This window comes from Brienomyrus brachyistius, unplaced genomic scaffold (assembly GCF_023856365.1).
Source record: "Brienomyrus brachyistius isolate T26 unplaced genomic scaffold, BBRACH_0.4 scaffold264, whole genome shotgun sequence".
Classification (NCBI taxonomy): domain Eukaryota; kingdom Metazoa; phylum Chordata; class Actinopteri; order Osteoglossiformes; family Mormyridae; genus Brienomyrus; species Brienomyrus brachyistius.
This window is the reverse complement of record NW_026042539.1, coordinates 23,468-32,329: the sequence shown is the minus strand read 5'-3', so window position 1 is coordinate 32,329 and position 8,862 is coordinate 23,468.

Genomic DNA, 8,862 nt, shown 5'->3' with positions numbered 1-8,862 from the left:
GTCTTTATTTCTCTTTATTTCTTGACGCCAACCCTCTCCATTAATCCGGGCTTGGGACTGGCACCTACCTGAGCTGGCTTGCTCCCTTAAGTGGCTGGGTTAGGCTAAACTATATATATATATTTACCAAGACTACAATAAAACATCTCGAAATGTGTAGTCTAGCAAAACGCAGTTTAAAGAAGGTAGCCTACCTGGCGAAATTGCAAACAAATTAAGGGCGTTAGGCAGCCTTTAGATCCTACCCATCATGCACTGCAGTTTTTTGCTAATTCCTCAAATGGAAAACTGTCCATCCATCCATCCATTTTCCAAACCGCTTATCCTACTGGATCGCGGGGGGTCTGGAGCCTATCCCGGAAGCAATGGGCACGAGACAGGGAACAACTCAGGATGGCGGGCCAGCCCATCGCAGGGCACACTCACACACTATTCACTCACGCATACACTCCTATGGGCAATTTAGCAACTCCAATTAGCCTCAGCATGTTTTTGGACTGTGGGGGAAACCAGAGTACCCGGAGGAAACCCCACGATGACATGGGTAGAACATGCAAACTCCACACACATGTGACCCAGGTGGAGACTCGAACCCGGGCCCTAGAGGTGTGAGGCAACAGTGCTAACCACTGCACCACCATGCTGCCCCCTAAATGGAAAACCATTAAATACAAAAGGAAAACAAAAGTGCTGTAAGACTGTATACTTATGTGTATGTTAGTAAAGGCTGTAGCTGACACAACGGACCCCACTAATTAGAAAGGGGTAATTGTACACATGTGGCATCCAGTATGTTCTTCTATAACAGTTTTTAAAAAAAAAAAAAAACTCACATTACACAAATTGGCACTATCAAAACGAGGATTATGGGGAAAATGGGGACTGTGATGGAGATTACATACACGTAGGCATGGTATTTAGTTTTTTTTAATCTGGTCACCTTCCAGAGTAATTGTAAACTAAAACCATCTTCACCCTATTTGATTCTTTATAAATGGACAATCAGTCGTGCAGTAAATGGGGGTATAGAGAGACACAGAGCTTGTCTAACAAGAAACCCTGGGAAGCTAACATTAATAGGGTGGGTATGGATAGCAAAACCATTGATACAGATTACAGATTTATATCTCACCTGAACCCTGGCGGGCTCCGTGCCAATAGGGGTTGGGATTAGGGTTAGTTAACTTAAGTAGTAATATTGATGTGTATATTCTCCTATTCTCCAGTCAGTGAATCGTGAAACGTAATGTTAATATGTTTCTATACCTATATGTTCTGCTTAAAAACCCATAAAGGCAAGCACAGTGTTTAGACATTCTGTTACTTAGACTAGTAAACACTAAGATCCTTCAGCTTTCAATTAACCTGACACAACAGTCTAAACAACAAATGTGTGCCATGTCATTTGTCATCTTTACATCTTGTATCCTTTATATGGTAATTGGATTTTCAAGGTGGAATTGCAGGTCGATCATTTTAAGGATCTAGATGTAAACCTCCCTGGTGTTGCTTTAATATTTTTTTTGCACAATTTGCTTCACACACTTCCTCCAGCAGAGAAGCTTACAATACTACACCCCACCAAATGACTGGATGATGCCTTTTTATTTAAGGTCTGGCTGTGAGCCTCGATTACCGATACACTATCTTCAGGCTCCTGCCGGGATCAGTCAGTATGGTGGACCTTTGGAGGAATGGGTACAAAACCATCAGGAAAGTTTGCAGGTGCTTCAAGAGTATGTGAAGGCTTAGTTGGAGGAACAAGCCACACCACGAAATCGGAAACACAATGAGTTGGTTAATGATTAGGGGTTTGATGAAGGTCAGCTGGTGTGTTTGCGGAACCATGTTCGAGGTAAAATACAGGATCATTGGGATGCCTGTTTGTATATGGTAGTTCGGTGTCCCCAAGATCAGGGTGCAGTTTACTCTGCAACTCCAATGGAGGGGGACGGGGTTGTCCGTCAAGTTCACCGAACAGAGTTGCGTCCAGTACCACAGGGGGTTGTTATGTCAGGGGAAGATGTTCTGGTAATGTCTCCTGAGTCTGGGTTGCCCACAGGGGCAACAGAAATGGAATCGGATGAGGACTCTGTGGTTTTACGGGGACAGGGCTGGTGGGAGGGGTCGCAATAGAGCATCCACAAGTAGGCCTCGTATAATGGAGGAGGTTATGTCCCCCCCGAGGTGTAGAGACCAGTTAAACGTTCGGTGAGGTCCACCACTGGTCATCATACCAACCCTTATAAGTTACCACGGTCAGTGAATGATCGTTCGGTTGGGGAGGAAGACCAGTGGTTTGGGGATAGAATTCTTAGCTGTGATCGTTGGGTCATCAATTTCATTTTGGGGGATGGATTGTAGCCAGGCAATTATAGGCAGGTATAGGAACTGCAGTTCGGACTGGAGGCATAGCCGGGGCGAGATGGCTGTGCATGTTCCGATGGTAGGGCATATTGGCAAAGGAGCAGGCACGGGAAAGACAGGCAGGGTCCTGATAGATTTGGTGGAGCATCGGCGGGCATATTGAATTTGCAGTGTAGCAGCCTTTCTGTTTGCTTGTTTCAGGGGTGAACAATCTTATCCGCAAAGGGCCGGTGTGTATGCAGGTTTTCGCTGCAACTCCCTAATTAGATTTCTAATTAGAGGACTGATTAGCTGAAGAGTCCTCATACCTGGTTTTGAAGAGCTGACCTAAAGGTTACCCCAAAAACCTGTTTTTTTTTTGTTTGAATGGGGCAGTGAGTCATGGGGTAAACTACTGTTCTTTAGGGGTTTTCAAGGTGGAATTACGGGTCGATAATTTTAAGGATCAGGTTGTAAACCTCCCTGGTGTTGCTTTAATATGTTTTATCTGAGGTTGTATCGTGTATTATCAAGCCAGCCGGCTTAGTGGCCTCGGGAGCGGGGTTTAGTGGGAGCAGCTGGCTAGTTTTATTTTCTTTTTTGTTTGTGTCTTTTTCTTTGTTGTATGTATATTTTGGGTTCATTATTAGGCAGGCTGGGCCTTTTGGCACCTGTAGTCTGGGTGCTGGATTGCCCATAGGGGTCTTTTTTATTGCTGTGATTTGCTGTGTCATTCACTAGTGTGATTTGTGCTGGATGTGTTTTTAAGGTTGTGCTGTGGCGTGTACCTGAGCAAACTTTGGGCAACCTGTTCTCTTGTTGGCTTTATTGACAAAGGGTGGATTAGTCTAATTACGGCCTGCTACAAATAGCTGCATATAACGTATAAAAAAAATCACCTTATGGGTGCTCCGTAGGGTAGCAAGATCTTGAGTTTTTTTTACAGTACTCGGGTACGTTTTAAAATTTTCGACCAATCAGCAAACATTATTCTGACAGCATAGCTGGGAAACCAATGAAAAGTGAGTGCAACGTTCTAGAACTTGACTTCGGGTTGACGCTCCCTATAAAAGAGCTGGGTACTGCTTCAAGGCGTTCAGTTGGCGCTACCTCCTGATAGAGTAGCACTGTACGGCTCTTGTTCCGTAAAACAACATCAAAAGGATGAAAAAAAAAACAATATTTAAAGAAGACGAAAAAAATCAATTTTTAAAGAAGACGAAAAAAACATCGTCTAAAAAAATAAGCCAAAAAAATAATATCCGAAGAAGGAAAAACATGCAAAGTAAAAAAAAACAAACAAAAATAAAAAACAATATCCAAAGAAGAAGGAAAAAAACATCCAAAGGGAGAAAAGAAGAACTGAAGGGCCAACGAGGTAGGAGGAAATACAAATTTCGTTTCAGCACCGTTGGAGTGCCAAGCCGTGAAAAGCATTTGGCCAGAAGACAAGGTAAGTGTTGTATCTGTTATTTTAAAACAGCGCTTTTCAAAATGCTGCTTTATAATCGTTTGAGATCGTTAGCCAGTGTGACAGCTGAAGGCTTTTTGAGTTTACCAACATAAAGTTTTATTTCTGTATTAGGACATTGTCAGGAACAATGATGTGTTCATCGCTATGATGTGGTCAAAAAGCGATGCATTGAATCTTAGAAACATTTGTGATTTTTCAAACGATGCTTTTCCTTTTATTTAATCAGTAAAATTTCCATCGGTTTTATATAGTGCCCCTTGAAATATGTCTTTAGCTCATTTTCCGGGCATTTTACTAGAATGCATCCTGAGAAATACACAAGCTCTGCTGCATTTCCGTGCCTCGATGTTTAGTGCCGAGTATAATTGTTGCAGTTGCCTTTTATATATTCCATGAGACCTGTTGGTACCAAGAGAAGTGTGAGACTGTCAGGGTGAATTTATCATACAATCGCACGCATAAATACCTGAGGGTTGCCAGTCCTTTTGCGTTGTTACAGGAGGACTAGAGCTGACGAGTGTGTTTCTACACACTATCAAGGGCATTGTAGTACAGTTTTCTCAGGTGGGAGAATGCTGCCGATCTCCTATTTGACAATACAGCCCTTGATATATTAGAATATTACAGAACTAGAAGCCTTTTGCAAGGAAGAATGTGAGAAAATCCCAAGTACAAGAACTGAAAGCCTTTCAGCTGGCTATAAGAAGCGCTTGTAAGCTGTGATATCTGGCAGAGGAGGTGTTACTAAGTACTGATTACGTAGGGTGCCCAAACTTTTGCAGAGTGCCATAATAATGTTTTTATTTTGTAATTTTGTTCAATTTATGGCATAAAAAGTAACTATTCATCAATGTTTGCTGAAAATATTGTGTATTTTTCCCCCAGTTCCTAAAGAGACTGTATTAACTGATATTGTTGCTTTTGTAATTGAAAAGATGTTATTTGTCAAGGGGTGCCAAACCTTTGCATAAGACTGTACACAGTGTGTGTATGTGTTTATGTGAGTGTGTGTCTGTGTGTGTGTGTGTATATATATATATGTGTGTGTGTGTATATATTTCTGTATATGCATGTGTATATATATATTTATATATAGTTCACACACATTCAAACTTATTTGAATACACATTCAAAATTATTTTTATTATTATTATTTTCGTTTTTTTTTTTTTTTGTGTTTTAAAATTTTTTATTTTTGCAATGGAAATAAAAATAAAGCAGTCCTCCGTAGAGGAGGGGTGGTGGAGGGAATATATATATATATATACATATATATAAAATAATTGTCACACAACTGGGGTGACATGCCTATCCTGCTCACCCAATTTTAGTGCACTTTAGTTATGCATAATGACCTTCTAGTCTCGATACACCCATATATATATATGTATATATATATATAGTTTTTTTTGTTTTTTTTTTTTGCAATAGACAATAAAAATAACGCAGTTCTCCATAAAGGAGGGATGGTGGATGGAATATATATATACATATATATAAAATAATTGTCACACAACCTGGGTGACATGCCTTGCCTGCTCACCCAGTTTTAGTGCACCTTAGTTATTCATAATGACCATCTAGTCTCGATACACCCATAAATATATATGTATATATATATAGTTTTTTTTGTTTTTTTTTTTGCAATAGACAATAAAAATAACGCAGTTCTCCATAAAGGAGGGATGGTGGATGGAATATATATATACATATATATAAAATAATTGTCACACAACTTGGGTGACATGCCTTGCCTGCTCACCCAATTTTAGTGCAACTTAGTTATCCATAATGACCAACTAGTCTCGATACACCCATATATATATATATATATGTACATATATATATAGTTTTTTTATTAGCAATAGAAAAGAAAAATAACGCAGTTCTCCGTAAAGGAGGGATGGTGGATGGAATATATATATATATATATATACATTTATATAAAATAATTGTCACACAACCTGGGTGACATGCCTTGCCTGCTCACCCAATTTTAGTGCACTTTAGTTATCCATAATGACCATCTAGTCTCGATACACCCATGAATATATATGTATATATATATATATATATATATATATATATATATATATATATATATATATATATATTATATATATATATATATATATATATATAGTTTTTCTGTTTTTTTTTTGCAATAGACAATAAAAATAACGCAGTTCTCCGTAAAGGAGGGATGGTGGATGGAATATGTATATGCATATATATAAAATAATTGTCACACAACCTGGGTGACATGCCTTGCCTGCTCACCCAATTTTAGTGCACCTTAGTTATCCATACTGACCATCTAGTCTCGACACACCCATATATATATATATATATATATATATATATATATATATATATATATATATATATATATATATGTATATATATAGATATTTTTTCTTTTTCTTGTGTTTTTTTTTCGCAATGGATATTAAAAATAAAGCAGTCCTCCGTAAAGGAGGGGTGGTGGAGGGAATATATATATACATATATATATAAAATAATTGTCACACAACCTGGGTGACATGCCTTGCCTGCTCACCCAATTTTAGTGCAACTTAGTTATCCATAATGACCAACTAGTCTCGATACACCCATATATATATATATATATGTACATATATATAGTTTTTTTATTAGCAATAGAAAAGAAAAATAACGCAGTTCTCCGTAAAGGAGGGATGGTGGATGGAATATATATATATATATATATATATATATATATATATATATACATTTATATAAAATAATTGTCACACAACCTGGGTGACATGCCTTGCCTGCTCACCCAATTTTAGTGCACTTTAGTTATCCATACTGACCATCTAGTCTCGACACACCCATATATATATATATATATATATATATATATATATATATATATATATATGTATATATATATAGATATTTTTTCTTTTTCTTGTGTTTTTTTTTCGCAATGGATATTAAAAATAAAGCAGTCCTCCGTAAAGGAGGGATGGTGGATGGAATATATATATAAAATAATTGTCACACAACCGGGGTGACATGCCTTGCCTGCTCACCCAATTTTAGTGCACCTTAGTTATTCATAATGACCATCTAGTCTCGATACACCCATAAATATATATGTATATATATATAGTTTTTTTATTAGCAATAGAAAAGAAAAATAACGCAGTTCTCCGTAAAGGAGGGATGGTGGATGGAATATATATATATATATATATACATTTATATAAAATAATTGTCACACAACCTGGGTGACATGCCTTGCCTGCTCACCCAATTTTAGTGCACTTTAGTTATCCATAATGACCATCTAGTCTCGATACACCCATGAATATATATGTATATATATATATATATATATATATATATATATATATATATATATAGTTTTTCTGTTTTTTTTTTGCAATAGACAATAAAAATAACGCAGTTCTCCATAAAGGAGGGATGGTGGATGGAATATGTATATGCATATATATAAAATAATTGTCACACAACCTGGGTGACATGCCTTGCCTGCTCACCCAATTTTAGTGCACCTCAGTTATCCATACTGACCATCTAGTCTCGACACACCCATATATATATATATATATATATATATATATATATATATATGTATATATATATAGATATTTTTTCTTTTTCTTGTGTTTTTTTTTCGCAATGGATATTAAAAATAAAGCAGTCCTCCGTAAAGGAGGGGTGGTGGAGGGAATATATATATACATTTATATAAAATAATTGTCACACAACTGGGGTGACATGCCTTGCCTGCTCACCCAATTTTAGTGCACCTTAGTTATCCATAATGACCAACTAGTCTCGATACACCCATAAATATATATGTGTATATATATATATATATATATAGTTTTTTTGTGTTTTTTTTTGCAATAGACAATAAAAATAACGCAGTTCTCCATAAAGGAGGGATAGTGGATGGAATATATATATACATATATATAAAATAATTGTCACACAACCTGGGTGACATGCCTTGCCTGCTCACCCAATTTTAGTGCACCTTAGTTATCCATACTGACCATCTAGTCTCGATACACCTGTCACGCTCCGGTTCGGACGAACAGGCGATCGTGCGGGCGGTTGGCCAAAAATCAGGCAGACGCGGCAGGATCGGGGAGATCGGGGGTTTATTAGGGGAAAGGAACACTGGGAACATGGAAACTACGGGAGACCAACGAACGCACAAGAGTCAAGCAATGACGAACGAGGGTAACAGGCAAGACCAGGATATAAATAGGACATGACTAACTCAAAATAATCAGACACAGCAGGAGACAATTAGGGAATCACACATGGGTAATCAGGGGGCGTGGCACACACGAGGAGCGGACGAGCCGGGCATCACAGAGCCCCCCCCCAAAGGCGCGCTGCACCGGGCGCGCCCCGGAGAAGGCGACGAACGGGACGAGGGAAACGGGACCAGGAACTGAAGAACAAAATCAACGAAGGACGGGAAACAGGACCGAAGAACAAAACACGGCGAGAGACAGGACGTACGACAGGACGTGACAAAGGGCAGGGAACGCAGAGAGACAGACCAGAAAGGGCGGAACAGAGGGAACAGGCGGAACAAAAGGAGTGGGAGTGACGGAAGGGAACGTTGGGAAACGAGGAACGGAGCGGGGTAGAACAAAGGGACCAGGAACAGAGGACGGCGGGACAAAGACAGGAGGGACAAAGGCAGGGGCACAGGGCGAGAAGGAGGGGGTACCAAGGGGAGCCCGAGGGAGCCGAAGCGGGCGACGGGAAGCAGCCGGAGGGGCCGCAGGCGGCCGGGAGGCCGGAGCCGGAGGGGACCCCGGAGGGGCCGAGGAGGCAGGGCGAGGGACCCGCGGAGGGGCCAGGGAGGAAGCAGGAGGGAGCACCGGGGAAGGGGACGAGGGAGCAGGAGGGGCCCTCGGCGAAGGCCCGGAGGAGGGGGGAGCCGCAGCAGGCGGCGACGTCCGGTGGAGGGCCGGAGGTAGGGGCCCCGCAGGCAACCGAGGAGCCGCCGTCGGGGAGCCCGC